Genomic DNA, 19,748 nt, shown 5'->3' with positions numbered 1-19,748 from the left:
AATTACTATACTACCAAATACAATCTACAGATTCTATGTAATCACGAACAAATTACCAATGATTTTTTTTTTCCACAGAGCTAGAATAAAAAAAAAAATCATAATTCATATGGAAACACAACAAACCCCAAATAGCCAAAGCAGTCTTGAGAAAGAAGAATGGAGCTGGAGGAATCAACCTTCCTGACTTCAGATTATACTACAAAGCTACACTTATCAAGACAGTATGGTACTAGCACCAAAACAGAAATATAGACCAATGGGACAAGATAGAAATCCTAGAAATAAGCTCATGCACCAACGGGTACCTTATTTTTGACAAAGGAGGCAAGAATACACAATGGAGAGGAGATAGCCTCTTCAATAAGTGGTGCTGGGAAAACTGGACAGTTACATGTAAAAGAATAAAATTAGAACACTTCCTAACACTTACATGAAGATAAACTCAATATGGATTAAAGATCTAAATGTAAAACCAGAAGAAATTAAACTCTTAGAGGAAAACATAGGCAGAACACTCGATGACATAAATCAAAGCATGATCCTCTATAACCTACCTCCTAGAGTAATGGAAATAAACACAAAAATAAGCAAGTGGGACCTAAGTAAATTTAAAAGCTTTTGCACAGCAAAGGAAACTATAAACAAGGGAAAAGATAACCCTCAGAATGGAAGAAAATAATAGCAAATGAAACAACTGACAAAGGATTACTCTCCAAAATATATGAGCAATACATACAACTTAATACCAGGAAAGCAAACAATTCAATAAAAAAGTGGGGAAAAGCTCTAAACAGACATTTCTCCAAAGAAGACATACAGATGGTTAATAAACACATGAAAAGAGGCCCAACATCACTCATTTTTAGAGAAATACAAATCAAAACTACAGTGAGATATCACCTAACACCAGTCAGAAAGGTCATAATGAAGACATCAACAAAATAAATGCTGGAGAGGGTACAGAGGTAAGGGAACCCTCTTGCACTGTTGGTGGGAAGCTAAATTGATACAGGCACTGTGGAAGATGGTATGGAGATTCCTTAACCAACTAGGAATAAAACTATCATATGACCCAGCAATCCAACTCCTAGACATATACCCTGAGGAAACAAAAATTTAAAAAGACACATGTATCCCAATGTTCATTGCAGCATTTTTTACAATACATAGAACATGGAAGCAACTGCGATATCCATTGACAGATGAATGGATAAAGAAGTTGTGGTGCATATACACAGTGTAATATTACTCAGCCATAACAGAATGTATTTGATCACTTCCTCAGTGATCAATACAAATAAATAGAAGAAAACAATAGAATGGGAAAGACTAGAGATCTCTTCAAGAAAATTAGAGATACCAAGGGAACATTTCATGCAAAGATATGCACAATAAAGGACTGAAACAGTATGTGCCTAACAGAAGTAGAAGATATAAAGAAGAGGTGGCAAGAATACACAGAACTATGCAAAAGAGATCTTCATGACCCAGATAAGCACAATGATGTGATCACTCACCTGGAGCCAGACATCCTGGAATGCGAAGTCAAGTGGGCCTTAGGAAGCATCACTACAAAGCTAGTGGAGGTAATGGAATTCCAGCTGAATTCTTTCAAATCTTAAAAAATGATGCAGCTAAAGTGCTGCACTCAATATGACAGCAAATTTGGGAAGCTCAGCAGTGGCCACAGGATTGGAAAAGGTCAGTTTTTATTCCAATACCAAAGAAAGACAATGTCAAAGAATGTTCAAACTATCGCACAGTGCACTCAACTCACACCCTAGCAAAGTAATGCTTAAAATTCTCCTAGCCAGGCTTCAACAGGACAGAAAGTGAAGAAGAACTAAAGAGCCTGTTGATGAAATTCCATCCTAAAGGAGATCAGTCCTGCATGTTCATTGGAGAGTTGGACTCTAAAGAAAGCTGAATGCCAAAGAATTGATGCTTTTGAACTGTGGTGTTGGAGAAGACTTTTGAGAGTCCATTGGACTGCAAGGAGATCCAACCAGTCCATCCTAAAGGAAATCAGTCCTCAGTGTTCACTGGAAGGGCTGGTGTTGAAGGTGAAATGCCAATCCTTTGGCCACCTGATGGGAAGAGCTGACTCATTTGAAAAGACCCTGATGCTGGCAAAGATTGAGGGCAGGAAGAGAAGGGGACGACAGAGGATGAGATAGTTGGATGGCATCACTGACTCAATGGACATGAATTTGGAGAAACTCTGGGAATTGGTGATGGACGGGGAGGCCTGGTGTGCTGTGGTTCATGGGGTTGCAAAGAGTCAGACACGACTGAGTGACTGAACTGAACTGAACTGAACTGAACCAATTATGTAGTGGAAGGTGTAAAATTGAGTCCTCCAAAATCATCAGGGTCCTTGTTGGGAACTGATTCCCCTTGGGTCCTCTAGCATAATAAACTCTACCCCACTGTCTTGAGTGTCCTCCAAGGAGTGTTTTGTGACTCCAGATTCTAGAACAATTCCATGTGCATAGTCACAGGACTTTTTCTAGCCTTGGCAGCTCTTTTCCCAGTGGGAATCATGCAAGGTGGTTACATGGTTGCTTGGATCACAGAGACCCTCGCAATGCCAGCTATGCAGGAGCACTGGTGGCTACTGTCACAGGAGATATGGTGCTATTAGGGCTTTTTCTAGCAGCTCTGCCCCAGTGAGGATTGAGCATGAAGGTGGTGCAGCTGCTTGGGTTGTAGGAATCCTGGATGCACCGAACATGCAGGGATACAGACTGCCTCAGCTGCAGGACGTATGGCCTTATCAGAGGCTTTTTCTCACGTCTGATAGCTGGATATCAGAAGGCCTATTTGACTAGTTCTTCACCATCGCTCTGCCCATTCAGGCACTTAGAGGGCTCCCCTGGCTGGAGTCCTTCTCTGTTGTTGAGCACTTCGGGCACTAAAAGTGCTCCCCTGACTGGGGAGCTCCTACTCCGTTGTCTCCTATGTTAAGTGTTTGAAGGGCCTGCCTTTCTATTGTTCAGCAGCTGGGTGCTGGTATGCGGGAAGAGAGAGGCTATAGAGATGACTCCAACCCTTATGCACGACTCAGCAGTATCACCTTGCCTGCAGGCTGCCAGGTTTTCTTCCACAGGAGTTTGCCACCACAGTCTCCCCCTTCACATCCCTTGGAGCTGTCTCCATGCAGTCAATAGCAGGCCTCACCCTGAGATTGCTCCACAACCTGTACGCTCCAGCTCCCAGCGGCTGTGCCTTCTAGGGAACCCCCACCCCTGTCTGGGGTGTTTATGGCTGCGGCAAAGATTGTCTGTATGATTCTCATTCCATTTAGACTGTCACGGATCAGCTGCCTCACTCTCAGCCTCAAATGTTTTCCCTTTATCCCAAACAATTGCCCCAATGTGGCTATCTGGACTTCTGCTTTAGTTCCCCCACCCACCAAGAGCAGATCCAGTCCTACTAACTCTGCTCTTTTTCTCCTACTTCCTTCATCCTACCGACCTTTGCATGGTCCTATATATTCTTTTCCATTGGTCAGGTACTCCTGCCTGCTCTCACCTGGTATTCTGCAAGCACTTCAGTGTCTGAAGGTGTATTCCAGATGTATCGATGGAGAGAGATGTACTCCACATCCACCTACTCCTCTGCCATCTGTTCTCTCCTTATTGATTGATTTTTAAATATTCAGCCAAACTTGCATTCCTCAGATAAACCCTAGCTGGTCAAAAAGTACTTTAAGACTATATCGTATTCAGATTTCTAAAATTGTCTTTGTTGTTTCCCCATTGTTTTCATAGGAGATGTTGGCCTGTAGCTTTCCTTTATAATAATGGTTTTGTCCAGTTTTGGCATCAACATTTATTTTGCTAAATGCTAGTTACTAAAGAGATATATCCACATCCTAATACCCAAGACCTGTGAGTAATATATGGTGAAAGACTCAATGTCTCCTTATGTGAGTCTCCAAAAATATGATTACGTTAAAGATCTTGAGAAGCAGGGCTTATTCTAGATTATCTGATTGATTATCAATTCATAAAAACAATGTTGCAAAGGGATATTTGAGACCAAGGGTAGAGGAAAGACATAGGCAAAGAAAAGGGGAAGTCAATACGTCTTACAGAGTCAAAGATTGAGGTGATGTGGCCAAAAGTCAAGAAACCCCTGAAGACACATGAAGTTGGAAGAAGACAGGAAAGATTCTCCTATGGAGACTTCAGAGGGTGTGTGGTCCTGTTGACACCTTGATTTCAAACATTTATAGTCCATAACTAGAAGAAAATAAGTTTCTGTTATTTTATGTTACTTAGTCTACATTAAGAAACTAACATACAAGGAACTAATGTCCTCACAAAATGAGTTTCGACAGCAGTTTGTATAGAACTAGGATCATTTAATTTTCAGATATTTGTTAGAAGGTATCAGTAAAGTCATCTGGGCCTTTCTTTGTGGAAGGATTTTGCTGCTTGTTTTGGGGTTTATTTTTTCCTACAGATTTATTTTCAGTAATGGACTTAGGGGCTAGTCAAGTTGTTTATTTCTTCATAAATTAACTTTAATAATTTTACATTTCAAGGAACTTATATGTTTCATTTATATTTTCAACTTTATTGGCATAACAATTTATGATATCAATATTATTTCTGATATTAGCTACAATATTTTTGATTTTTCTTAATTTTTGATTGTTTAAGATGTTATGGCATGAACTGTGTTTCCCTCCACACACTCCCTCTAAAACAAACAAACAAACAGAAAAACCACATTTGATGTTCTAACCCTTAAAACCTTGCCTAAGTTTCTTATGTTACCTCTGATCAATTTCTATTTATAAAGGAGGTCAAGAACCCTGTTTGGCAACATTTTCACATATTTTTTATGCTTATCAAATGGAATGTGAAAAAAGAGATGACTGGCTGAAATAAATGGGGAAAAAAAAAAAAAAGAACTTTACCTTCCCCAATAGATACATTGCATTTAAATCACTACTCCAAAACTGTCAGAACTAGAGTTTTAACTCCCAGAAAAGACTGATTTCATAGCTAGATAATGATGAGCCCCAGGAAACATTAATTTTAACTTCATTATATATCAGTTATATATTGAAGAAAATGATCCAAGGGTAAAACTTGCCAGCAGCATAGGTTTTATTTAATACAGATTTTTTTTTTTTTTTTAGAGAGCAGCAAAGACAGCCTTTGGCATACACATTTGTCTGTGAAGCAATGGTATCTTCACTGACCTTGCCTTTTGGGGAGAAAAGAGCAGAATAAAAAGTAGACTTCTTAAATTTTGAATAGATACGTTCAGTCATGGTGGTAAATTGTCTATAGACTACCTGTCTCTATTTACTCTTATAAATTCTAATTTTTCATCCTGTGATTAAAAAAAAAAAGAATTAATGGGCACTTTCAGGGAAGGAGACTAAGCATACTCTCTTTTTTTTCCTTGACATCTCACATGACATTTCACCATTTTTCTTATATTATCCAGTTAACTTAATATGGAAAGTTTTATTAAGGTCAAAATTTACAGGAGAAAATTGCAAATAATTGGTCAGAACTCTCTCTCTCTCTGTCTACTTTGTTATAAAGCCAGTTTCATGATCTATTGTTTCTCTAGATCTTTCCACTTTCTTCAATTTGAATGTTTCAGTTTTGTGATCTCCAAACGGAATTAATGTTCTTGCATTCAACTCAACAAATATCTATTAAGTACTAGTGTGCACCAGACATTTACAAAACCCTGAGAATGCTAAGATAAATAGGACACAATTCATTCTTTCAAGGACTGTTCATCCAGGCTGACCTGGGGTGACAGATACATTTACCATGACCGTAATGCAGCATAGTAAGAGCTGTGTGCATTGCCTTAAACATCGCCATGGGATCCCAGAAAAAGAAACTTTTTTTTTTTTCATTGTAGCCTTTGTATTCCAGTCTTCTTGTAGTCTTTGTATTTACCACTACTTAACAACAACAAAAAAGGAAATCTCAAGAGTAATAAACTTAAATGTAATAGCTTCTGAGATAGTGAGCTGGCAGTTCTGTAAGGTAGGGCCAGTTCAAACTGGCCCTACTCTGTGGATAATAAGATATTAAGTTTTATTCAGAGACAGCAGGACAAATCTAAAAGCCATGCAGCCAATCTTGTGAAGAGAAGAAAATTTTTACCTCAAATAACACCCAAAACCAAAGTTTTTCCCTTCTGTATGGAACCAAAGGACCAGGACAGGACTGCAGTCTGAATCCCAGAACCCTGTCAGAAATGAATGGTCTGTTTTCCAAGAAGATCTGGTGCTGAATCCCCTTGATCACATATTACCATAAACCGCCAGTTTCAAAAGCCATGCGATTGAAAACTACCCCATCAGGGCTTCTGTATACCCGCTCCCCTATCCCTTCACCCATAAAAGTTTGACCTGACCTCAGATAGGAGAGATATATTTAAGAGCCTTGTCTCCTGTCTCCCTCTCAGTTGACCTCTCAATAAACTTTTTTTTTTTTTTAAGTGTCATAGTTTTGGCTTCTTTTTGAGTTGAGCAGTGAACCCTTTCTTGGTAATAGTTTGCAGATTTCCCTAGGAAGGTATGTTGGTTTATCCATAGTTTGAAGATATAATCAGCTCAACATGGAAATATTCCAGAGACCAAGCACAGTGGGAATGTGAAGTCAGCTTTGTTCTCAGACTGATACACTTTTATTTTCTGCACACATCCCTGTATATACATAACTCAATACACCTTTGGAAAATTTATTATCTGGACATTGTCAGTAGTTCTCTTGGGAATAAGTTTGCCATGAGTTTTTGAGAGAAAAAGATATCACAATTGTTGACAAATGGCAAGAGAGACTTTAGTCTACTTTGTTTCTTATGTATCCTGGGAGATGACTAGAGGGTAAAATGCTGGTGAACCACTTTTTTTTTTTTTCTTTCTGTTTTTTCTGGGTATCTTAGGTTTATCTATTTTTTAAAGAAACATACAAAAATGAAAACATGATTAGCTAGTGGATACTTTGGTTCATAAAGATATTTCTACATATTGCATTTAATCTACTTTGATGTATGTGATTTAGATTTAAAACAATGGGGTACATTATCCAGTAATTGTATAGTATTTGTGGATAATGGGAGATTATTCAGCCTGGAGAGGCATTAAAATAATGATTTAGGGTTCAGTGGTCTTTTGTATCAACAAATAGGAGTTCTCAGAACCTTAGAAATGATGATTGAGATTGCTATGATTGGTACATAAGTTTTTTTTGTTTTTTTTTTTAATAAGAATTCCTTGTTAACTTAGTCATGAATCTCCAAAAATTCTAGAAATGAGAGATTTCTCCGTTGTTATGAGATGATATGTTCTAGTAACATTACTTAATTGAATTGTTTATTTGAAAATATTTTCAAATCCACAGAATAATTGCAATAGTACAAAGAGTTCCTGTATGCCATTAACATAGTTTCTCCAATTGTTAATTCTTACTTTTGAGTTAGCATTTCCTCTTTTGTTTTTAACTTCTTTCCTTGTACAATATGAGAGTAAGCTGCATATATGATATCCTATTAACCTGTAATGCATCAATGCATATTAGCACAAAGGATACATCCTCTTCATAATAACAACAAGCCATCAAAATCAGAAAGTTAATGCTAGCCAATAGCACCATCTTATTAACTGATTTCGCTGAAATTTTATTCACTGATATGTATATCAATAATACTTTTTAATAGCTAGAATAGGAAAAAGGAATATAAAACGGCAGTGGCTAAAAAACAAAGAAAGGGAAAAGCCTGCAAAAATGGAACAGAAGAAAATCTGTGGACTGAAGGGAGAATGTCAGATGAAACAAACACTCCGCTTTCTTGGCTAGCCCAATTTGCACAAGGCAGGCTCAGTGGGAAGGAGACAAAACATATAAAAAGAGAAAGCCAAGATGGATTGAGGCCTCTCTTTTGGGGCTGCCCCACCCTCACACCTCAAGAGTGTACTAGCCTTTGTTTGCTGAATAAAACCCTGAGCTGTAACACTGGGCTGCTGTTTCAAATCTTTGTTGCTGTGAGACAGAACTGAACAAATTGCACACTCTCCAGACAATATCCAGAACCCTGTGCTACATTTAGTTATCATGTCCCCTAATGTCCTCCAATCTGGAAAAATGCCTCTCTTTCCTTATATTTTCTGACTTCAATATTTTTAAAGATTATAGCACAAACACTTTGTAGGATTTCCATCAATTTGGATTTAATTGCATTTCTTCACAATTTATGCAGAACTAATACATAAAAAATAATGATTTGGGAAGGGGAGGAAAATATTAAAAGTGCTAAATTCTTTTCACTGCATCATATTAAGAAAGACATGAAACAAATTTGTTCCATTACTGGGGGTTTGAGCTTTTATCATATGGTTAAGATGATGTCAGACTTATTTCTACACTCTAAAATTAATTGAAAAAACATATTGAATAATTAATAAGTAATAATCACTTTATGAGAGGACATTAAGATTTCTACTGTTACATAGAGCTGCCCCCCACCTCCCCATTTATTTATCTCGTTCACTTATTAACTATTTTTTGTTTAGTCACTAAGTCATGCTAGGTCATGTCTGACTTTTTGACCCCATGAACTGTAGCATGCCAGGCTTCCCTGTGCATCACTCTCATGTCCATTGAGTCAGTGATGCCATCCAACCATCTCATCCTCTATTGCCCCCTTCTCCCCTTGCTCTTAGTCTTTCCCAGCATCAGGGTCTTTTCCAATGAATCAGATCTTCACATCAGGTGGCCAAATTATTGGAGATTCAGCTTCAGCATCAGTCCTTCCACTGAGTAGTCAGTGTTGATTTTCTTTAGGATTGGCTGGTTTGATCTCCTTGCTCTCCAAGAGGACTCTCAAGAATCTTCTCCAGCACCACAATTTGAAAGCATCAGTTTTTTGGTGCTCAACCTTTTTTTATGGTCCAACTCTCACATTTATATGAGAGTGTTGATGGCCTCAGTAGGGAGGTCAGTGGTCCCCAAGTGCCAGGAGGAAATGAAGCCACACCTGGTAGGCTTTTTATCCTCTTCCAATACTGTGTTGTCATGGTGACACCTGGTTTTGCCTGAACTTAACTTTATCTCAAAACTTGAGTTAACCAATGCAGTTTTTCTCACAGAAAGGTCTTGCTTAAACTATGTTAATGAACTATATGTTTTCTTGGGAATCTGCCTTTCTTCAAGATTCAGGTCAATTGTTTTTTGGCCCAGGATGACTCAATTTGTGCCAATGCTATCTCAAAATGCATGTTGTGAGGGGCCTGGTGCAACTCTCCCAGTTTTGAAGCTTTTTTTTTCTCTCTAATTAGAAGCTTGCTAATAGGTATATAACTCCTTGCTAAAAACTAGCAAGGGGGTATTCTTTCTGTCCCCTTCTGATGTCTACATCAGAAGCTTTCTCTATCTCTTTTACGCTTTAATAAAACTTTAATACACAAAAAGCTCTGAGCAGCCAAGCCTCATCACTGGCCCTGAATCAAATTCCTCTCCTCTGGAGGCCAAGAATCCTGGTGTCATTCACGGCTCATAGCAGCAAACTTTCAATCATGACCTGCTAATTATACTGACTGACAGCACTAACTAGCATTATGATAACAAGGCTAATTAAACAGACTATGCTAATAAACAATATTAACCATGCAACCTGTATCAATACTAACTAACTACTGTCTCTCCCAACAGGAAGCTTCCATAAGTCCCTTATCCTTATTTATCAGAGGGCAGATAGAATGAAAATCACAATCACAGAAAACTAACCAAACTGATTGCATGGGCCACAGCATTGTCTAACTAAATGAAACTATGAGCCATGCAGTGTAAGCCCATCAAAAATGGATGATCACAGTGGAGAGTTCTGACAAAATGTGGTCCACTGGAGAAGGGAATGGCAAACCACTTGAGTATTCTTGCCTTGAGAACCCCATGAACAGTATGAAAAGGCAAAAAGATAGGACACTGAAAGATGAACTCCCCAGGTCTGTAGGTGCCAAATATGCTACTGGAGAAGAGTGGAGAAATAACCCCAGAAAGAATGAAGAGATGGAGCCGAAGCAAAAACAAGACCCAGTTGTGGATGTGACTGGTGATGGAAGTAAAGTCTAATGCTATAAAGAACATTATTGCATAGGAACCTGGAATGTTAGGTCCATGAACCAAGGTAAATTGGAAGTGGTTAAACAGGAGACAGGGAGAGTGAACACCAACATTTTAGGTATCAGTGAACTAAGTGGGCTGGAATGGACGAATTTAATTCAAATGATCACTATGTCTACTATGTGGGCAAGAATCCCTTAGAAAAAATGGAGTAACCCTCATAGTCAACAAAAGAGTCCAAAATGCAGTACTCGGGTGCAGTCTCAAAAATGAGAGAAAGATCTCTGTTCGTTTTCAAGGCAAACCATTCAATATCAGAGTAATCCAAATCAACGCCTCGAATACTAATGCCAAAAAAACTGAAGATGAATGGTTCTATGATGACCTCCAAAGCTTTCCAGAACTAACACACACACAAAAAAAATAGATGTGCTTTTCATCATATAGGACTGGAATGCAAATGTAGGAAGGCAAGAGATGCCTGAAGTAATGGAAGTTTGGCCTTGGAGTACAAAACGAAGCAGGGCAAAGGCTAATAGTTTTGCCAAGAGAACCCACTGGTCATAACAAACATCCTCTTCCAACAACACAAGAGATGACTCTACTCATGGACATCACCAGATGGTCAATAAGGAAATCAGACTGATTATATTCTTGGCAGCTAAAGATGGAGAAGCTCTATACAGCTAGCAAAAACAAGACCGGGAGCTGACTGTGGCTCAGATTATGAAATCCATATTGCAAGATTCTGACTTAAATTGAAGAAAATAGGGAAAAACCACTAGACATTTCAGGTATGACCTAAATCAAATCCCTTATTATAATACATTGGAAGTGACAGAGAGATACAAGGGATTAGATCTGATAGAATACCTGAAGTACTATGGACAAAGGTTTGTGACATAGTACAGGAAGCAGTGATCAAGATCATACCCAAGAAAAAGAATTGCAAAAAGGCAAAATGGTTGTCTGAGGAGGCTTTACAAATAGCTGAGAAAAAGAAGAGAAGCTAAAGCCAAAGAAGAAATTGAAAGATAAGTCCATTTGAATGCAGATTTCCAAAAAAATAGCAAGGAGAGATAAGAAAGCCTTCCTAAGTGATCAATGCGAAAAAAAAAAAAAAAAATAGAGGAAAACAATAGAATGAGAAAAGCTAGATATCTCTTCACAAAAATTAGAGATACCAAGGGAGTATTTCACGCAAAGATGGACACAATTAAGGACAGAAATGGTATGAATCTAACAGAAGGAGAATATATTAAGAAGAATTGGAAAGAATACCTGGAGGAAATATACAAAAAAATATTTTAATGACCCAGATAAGCATTATGGTGTGATCACTCTGTGAAAGTGCTGCACTCAATATTCCAGCAAATTTGGAAAACTTCACAGTGGCCACAGGACTGGAAAATGTCAGTTTTCATTCCAATCCAAAAGAAAGGCAATGCCAAAGAATGTTCAAACTACCACACAATTGCACTCATCTCACATGCTAGCAAATTAACACTCAAAATTCTCCAAGTGAAGCTTCAACAGTACATAAACTGTGAACCTCCAGATGTTCAAGCTGGATTTTGAAAAGGCAGAGGAACCAGAAGTCAAATTGCCAACATCTGTTGGATCATCAAAAAAGCAAGAGTTCCAGAAAAACATCTATTTCTGTTTTATTGACTACATTAAAGCCTTTGACCATGTGGATCACAATAGACTGTGGGAAATTCTTTAAGAAATGGGAACACCAAACTACCTTACCTGCCTCCTGTGAAATCTGTATAGAGGTCAAGAAGCAACAGTTAGAACTGGACATAGAACAACGGGCTGGTTCAAAATTAAGAAAGGAGCTCATCAAGGCTATATACTGTCACCCTGCCTATTTAACTTATATGCAAAATATATCATGGTAAATGCCAGGGTGGATGAATCACAAGCTCCAATCAAGATTGCCAGGAGAAATATCAACAAACTCAGATGTGCAGAAAGCACCATTCTTATGGAAGAAAAAGAAGAGCAACTAAAGAGCCTCTTGATGAAAGTGAAAGAAGAGAGTGAAAAAGCTGGCTTAAATCTCAACATTCAAAATACTAAGGTCCTGGCATCCGGTCCCATCACTTCATGGCAAATAGATTGGAAAACAATGGAAACAGTGACAGACTTTATTTATTTATTTTTTTTTGGGGGGGGGGCTCCAAAATCACTGCAAATGGTGATTACAGCCATGAAATTAAAAGATGCTTACCCCTTGGAAGGAAATTTATGACCAACTTAGACAGCATATTAAAAAGCAGAGACATTACTTTGCCAACAAAGGTTAGTCTAGTCAGGGCTGTGGTTTTTCCAGTGGTCATGTATGGCTGTGAGAGTTGGACTATAAAGAAAGCTGAATGCCGAAGAATTGATGGTTTTGAATTGTGGTGTTGGAAAAGGCTCTTGAGAGTCCCTTGGACTGCAAGGAGATCCAACCAGTCCATCCTAAAGGAGATCAGTCCTGGGTGTTCATTGGAAGGACTGATGTTGAAGCTGAAACTCCAATCCTTTGGCCACCTGATGCAAAGAGCTGACTCATTTGGAAAGATCCTGATGCTGGGAGGGATTGGGGGCAGGAGGAGAAGGGGATGACAAAGGATGAGATGGTTTGATGGCATCACTGACTCAACGGACATGGGTTTGGGTGGACTCCGGGAGTTGGTGATGGACAGGGAGGCCTGGTGTGCTGTGGTTCATGGGGTCACAAGAGTCAGACACGACTGAGCAACTGAACTGAACTGAACTGAAGCATACCTATCTCTTTCTGTTTTGTAAATAAATTCATTTGTATCATTTTTTTTAAGATTATGCTTATCAGTGATATCATATTTGTCTTTATCTATTAGTCAGACATGTCACTTAGTATGATAATATGCAAGTTTATCCATGTTATGCAAATGGCATTAGTTCATTCTTTTCAATGGTTAAGTAATATTCCATTTTATATATGCAGCAATCTTCTTTATCCTTTTTTTCTGTTGGTGGACATTTAGATTGCTTTCATGTCTTGGCTTTTGTGAAAAGTACGCCAATAAACATTGGGGTGCATTTATCCTTTTGAACCATGTTTTTATCTATATATATGCCCAGGAGCAGGATTGACTGATCATACTGTAGCTTTATTTTTAGTCTCTAAGGAACTTCCATACTGCTTTCCACAATCGCTGTACCAGTTTACATTCCCCAAAGTGTTCCCCTTGCTCCACACACTCTCTAGCATTTGTTGCTTAGTTTTTTTTTTTTTTGATGATGGACATTCTGGCTAGTATAAGGTGATATCTCATAGTTTTGATTTGTATTTGTCTAATAATCAGTGATATGGAGCATCTTTTTCACATGCCTTTTGGCCATCTGTATGCATTCTTGGGAAAAACATCTCTTTAGGAATTTTGTCAACTTTTTTTATTTTTTTGATGTTGAGCTACATGCGTTGTTTGTAATATTTGGAGACTTATCTCTTGTTTGTGACATATGTTGCTAACATTTTTTATTCTGTGGGGTTTATTTTATTGTTGTTGTTGTGTTTATGGTTTCCTTTACTGTCCAAAAGCTGTGGAATCTAATTAGGTCCTGGTTGTTCATTTTTGTTTTTATTTCCATTTTTCTCAAGGTTAAATGTAAAAGATCTTGTTGTGATTTATGTAAAAGGGTGTTCTGCCTATGTTTTCCTCTAAGAGTTGTATAGTATCCAGTCTTACATTTAGGTCTTTAATACATTTTGAGTTTATTTTTGTATATGCCATTAAAAAATATTCTAATGTCAATTTTTACATGTATCTGTCCATTTTTGTTTTTGTTGTTGTTGTTGTTTTCCAGCAGCATTTATTGAAAAGACCATCTTTCCTCCACTGTATAGTCTTCAGTTCTTTGTTGTAGCTTAATTGACCATGGGTGGAAAGGTTTATTTCTGGGTTTTCTATCCTGTTCTATGGATCTATAAATCTGTTTTTAATGCCAGTACCATACAGTTTTGATGACTTTAGCTTTGTAGTATAGTCTGAATTCAGGGAGCCTGATTCCTTCAGCTTCATTTTTTGTTTGTTTGTTTTTTGTTTTTTTCCCATCAAGATTGTTTTAGATATTTGGGGTCTTTTATGTCTCCAGACAATTTTAAGATTTTTTTTTGTTGTTGTTGTTCTAGTTTTCTGAAAAATGCCACTGGTCTTTTTTTGTTTCCACACACATTGTAAAATTTCTTGTTCACATTCTGTGAAAAATGCCACTAGTAATTTGTTAGGGATTGCACTGAATCTGTAGATTACATTGGACAGTATAGTCATTTTCATGATGTTGCGTCCAACAATACAATCCAAGAATATCGTATGTCTTTCAATCTGTTTGTGTCATCTTTGATTTCATTCATTTTATTCTATTGTTCTCTGAGTACTGATCTTCTGTTCCCCATATAGGTTTATTCTTAGGTATCTTATTTATTTTTGTGATCATAAATGATATTTCATTTCTTAAATTTAATTCCTTAATTTCTCTTTTTGATTTTGTTCTTAGTTATAGGAGTGTAAGAGATTTCAGTGTATTAATTTTGTATCCTGAAACTCTATCAATTCAATGACAATCTCTAGTAGTTTTCTAGTGGCCTCTTTATAATCTTTGTGTATAGGATCATGTCATCTGCAAGCAGTGAGAGTTTTACTCCTTTTCCAATTTGTGTTTTTGTTATTTCCTTTTCTCCTCTGATTGCCATGGATAAGACATCTAAAACTATGTTGAATAATAGTGGTGAGAGTGGACATCCTTGTCTTTTTCCTGATCTTAGAGGAATGCTTTCAGTTTTTCACCACTGAGAATGATATTTGCTGTGGTTTTGTCATATATGGTCTTTATTATGTTGAGGTAGTCTCCCTCTATGCCCACTTTCTGGAGAGTTTTTTTTTTTTTTTTTTTTTAATCATAAGTGGGTATTAAATTTTGTCAAAAATTTAATTTAATTAATCCACCTCTATTCATATGATCATACGGTTTTAAATTCTTTAATTTGTTAATGAGATGTATCACATTGATTGCTTTGAATATACTGATAAATCATTGCATCCCTGGGATAAACCCCATTTGACCATGGTGTATGATCCTTTTTAATGTGTTTTTGGGCTTGGATTCCTAGTATCTTGTTGAGGATTTTTGCCTCTATGTTCATCAGTGATTCCTTGTGGGTTTTTATTGTGGCTCAGACTGTAAAGAATCTGCCTGCAATGCAGGAAGCCCAGATTTGATATCTGGGTCAGGAAATCTCCAGGATGATTTCCTTGGAGAAGGAAATGGAAATCTACTCCAGTATTCTTGCCTAGAGAATTCCATGGATAGAGGAGCCTGGTGTGTTACAGTTCACAGGGTCGCTAAGAGTTGGACATGACTAAGTAACTACACTTTCACTTTCATTGGTGATATAGCCGTATAATTTTCTTTTTTGTGTATATCATTGCCTGGTTTTGATATCAGGGTGATGATGGCTTTGTAGAATTATCTTGGGAGTGTTTCTCCCTCTGCAATTTTTAGGAAGAGTTTGAGAAGGATACGTGTTAGGTATTTTCTAAATGCTTGATAATATTCACCTGTGAAGACACGTGGTCTTGGACTTTTGTTGGTTGGAACATTTTTAATCACAGCTTCAATGTCTATGCTTCTGTTTGATCTGTTGGTATTTTCTATATTTTTCTGATTCAGTCTTAGAAAATTTCTTCTCTCTGAGGATTTCTCCATTTCTCCCAGCTTGTTGATTTTATTGTCATAGAGATACTTATAGTAGTCTCATGATCTTTTGTAGTTCTTCAGTCTTCAGTTGTACTTTTTTCTTTTTCATTTCTAATGTTAGTAATCTGAGTCCTCTCTCTTCTTTTCTCTTGATAGGTATGGCTAAAGGTTTGTTAATTTTGTTTACATCTCAAAGAATCAGCTTTTAGTTTCACTCATCTTTTCAATTGTTGCATTTGTCTTTATTTCATTTATTTCTGCTCTGACCATTATGCTTTCTTTCTTTATGAAAACTTTTTTGTTGTTATTCTTTCCATAGTTGCTTTAGGCATAAATTTAGGTTGTTTATTTGAGTTTTTGTTGCTGTTCTTCTTTTCCTTCTTCCGGTTGTTCTTTGAGGTGAGATTGTATTGTTATAAACTTCCCTCTTAGAACTGCTTTTTCTGGATCCCATAGGTTTTGCATTGTCATGCTTTCATTGTCATTTTTTTCTGGGTATTTTTTATTTCTTCTTTGATTTTTTTCAATGATCCTTTGATTATTTGTAGTTTGTTGCTTACTCTTCATGAGTTTGTATTTTTCCAGCATTTTTTCCTCTAATTAATTTCTAATCTCATTGTGTTGTGGTCAGAAAGATGTTTGATGCAATTCCAACTTTCTTAAATTTTCAGCAGCTTAATTTGTGACCCAAGATGTGATCTATCCTGGAGAATGTTCTGTGTACACTTGAGAAGAAAGTTATTCTGCCACTTTCAGATGGACTATCTTATAAATATTAATTAAATTAACCTGGTCTAGTATTTCACTGAAATATTTTGTTTCCTTATTAATTTTATGTCTGGATGATCTGTCTGTTGATGTATATAGGGGTGTTAAAGACCCCTTTATTATTGTGTTGTCATCAATTTCCCCTTTTATGGCTGTTATTATTTGCCTTATGCATTGAGGTGCTCCTATGTTGGGTGCATAATTATTTACAATTATTATATATTTTTCTTGTATTTATCACTTAGTCTTTATGTAGTGTCCTTCGTTATCCCATGTAAGAGTCTATATTTTAACATCTATTTTGATATGAGCATTACTTTTCCAGCTTTCTTTTGATTTCCATTTACATGGAATATATTTATTTCCATCCCCTCATCTTCAGTCTGTATGTATCTCTAGTTTAAAGTGAATCTCTTATAGACAGCATATATATGTTTTTTTGTTTTTTGTTTTTTAATCATTCAGCCAGTCTGTGTCTTTTGGTTGGGGTAATTAATCTATTTACATTTAAGGTAATTATTGATATGTATGCTCCTATTGGGGCTTCCCTGATAGTTCAGTTGGTAAAGAATCTGCCTGCAATGCAGGAGGCCCTGATTCAATTCCTGGGTTGGGAAGATCTGCTGGAAAAGGGATAGAATACCTACTCCAAAATTCTTGGGCTTCCCTTGTGGCTCAGCTGGTAAAGAATCCACCAATAATGTGGGAGCCCTGAATTGAGTCCCTGGGTCAGGAAGATCCCCTGGAGAAGGGAAAGGCTACCCACTCTGGTATTCTGGCCTGAAAATTCCATGGACTTTATAGTTCATGAGGTTGCAAAGAGTCAGACATTACTGAGTGACTTTCACTTCACTTCATTTTCCTATTGATATTTTCTTAATTGGTTTGTGCTTATTTTTTTATGTCTTTTTTTTTTCCTTCTCTTTGTCTTTTGTTCTCTTCTCTGTGTATTTTTTGCCTATAAAAATGTCTTTAGCAATTATTGTAAGGTTGGTTTGATGGTGATAAACTCTCTTAGCTTTCACTTGTCTGTAGAGAAAAATTCTCCAGGCCTGAATACTGGAGTGAGTAGCCTTTGCCTTCTCCAGGAAAGATTTTGATATCTCCATTGAATCTCTATGAGGCCCTTGCTGGGTAGAGTATTCCTGGTTGTAGTTTTTTCCCTTCCATCACTTTTAAATATATCCTGCCACTGACTTCTGGCTTGCAGAGTTTCCACTAGAAAATAAGCTGATAATCTTAAGTCATTTTCCTTGTATGCTATTTGTTGCTTTTAATACTTTTCTTTGTGCTTAATTTTTGTTAGCTTCATTTATATGTGTCTTGGCATGTTTATCCTAAAGTTTATCATGTATAAGACTCTCTGCACATCCTGGATTTTAGTGGCCATTTTTATTTCTCATGTTAGGCAAGTTTTCACCTATAATTTCTTCAAATATTTTCTCAGACACTTTCTCTTTCTCTACTTCTCTAGGACCTCTATAATTCAAGTTTTGGAATGTTTAATGTTGTCCCAGAAGTATCTGAGGCTTTTCTCATTTCTTTTCCTTCCTTTTTCTTTCAATCTGCTCCACAGAAGAAGTTTCTACATTTGTCTTCCAGCTCACTTACCCATCCTTCTGCTTCAGTTTTTCTGATATTGATTTTTTTCTAATGTACTTTTCATTTCAGTTATTTTTTTGTTCATCTCTGTTTGTTCTTTTGTTGCTCTAGGTCTTTGCTAAAGGTTTCTTTTATCTTCTTGATCCATTCCTCCATTCTGTTTCTGAGATCTTGGATCATTTTTTTTTACTATCATTACTCTGAATTCCTTTTCAGATAAATTGCTTGTCTTTTCCTCACTTAATTGTTCTTGCGGGTTTTTTTTTTTTTTTTTTTTCTTGCTCCTTTGTCAACAATATATTTCCATCTCATTTTATCAAAGTTATTATGTTTTTGGTTTCCTTTCTGCAGGCTGCAGGATCACAATTTGGCTCTCTTCTGGTGTTTGCCCTCTGGGGGATTGAGTTTGATTCAGAGGGCTGTGTTGTATCCCCTTGGTAGGGGATTTTATCTGTCTTTTGTTTTTCAGAGCCTGCTCTAGATGAATTGGAACAAACCCCTCTGCTCTGCAGTTGTCACTGCCTTGTCAGGAATGGGGTCTGCTCCTTGGTTGATGGAGTAGAGGCCCCCAGATCGGCTGCTTAGCTGTGATTCTGATCTGTGATGTGAGGTAGGAGAGATTGGAGCACATCTAGTGGGATAGAAGCCATTGAGTTTCTCTCTGCTGGAGATATTAGTCTGTGATTATGCTCTGTTGTGTCCCTTCCTCCATTACGAAGGATCACAAAATATACTGTTGTTAGAACTGCTCTTAGTCCCACCTTAAATGTAGGTTTGCTAGCAATTGACCCTGGTGACTCTCAGGCATTATCATACAGCCACTGGTTCAGGTCTGCTGAGGTTAGGTCTCAGTAATGCAGTAACCGTGCACTTGGCCCTGCTGTGGGACCTATGTAGGCAGCCTGAACCCTAGTTTTGTCCTATCTCCACATGTATATTCTCACACAGCACACAGCTACTAAATCCAGATCTATTGTGTGGGATTTGATTAGTGTTGTGATGACCAGAGCCTGCCCTAGTTACTGAGCAGAGCCAGCCTTTGCTCTGTGGTTGTCGCTGCCCTATCAGAGGCAAGAACTGCTTCCTCATTGTTAGACTGGAGGCCCCAGTTCTGTTTCTTAGATGTGTTTCTGATCTATGGTGTGAGCTTGGAGCACTCCTGCTGAGAAGGAAGCTACTGAGCATTTCTCCTCTGGAGATGTTCATCTGTGAGTGTGCTTTGGTTTCTCACCTTTCATCCACTGTGCAAGGTCTCAGGTTACACTGATCCTGGAACTGCTCTTGGCCTCACCTTAATTATGGATATACCAGTAATTGGCCCTGGTGTCTCTCAAACATTGCTTTTACCAGGCCCCAAGAATAGATCTACTGAAGTCAGGTCCCAGGATTGTAGTAATCATGGATCTAGACTTATGGGTGTTATAGAGGCATCTCAGATTTGGCCTGGTCCAACCCCCCTGTATATGTGTCCAAAAAGTCTACAGCTGCTAAAGCTAGGTCTGCCTTGAATACAGGAGCAATCATCCATTCAGATGT

Source organism: Cervus elaphus, chromosome 27 (assembly GCF_910594005.1).
Source record: "Cervus elaphus chromosome 27, mCerEla1.1, whole genome shotgun sequence".
Taxonomy (NCBI): Eukaryota; Metazoa; Chordata; class Mammalia; order Artiodactyla; family Cervidae; genus Cervus; species Cervus elaphus.
This window is presented reverse-complemented; position numbering follows the sequence as displayed.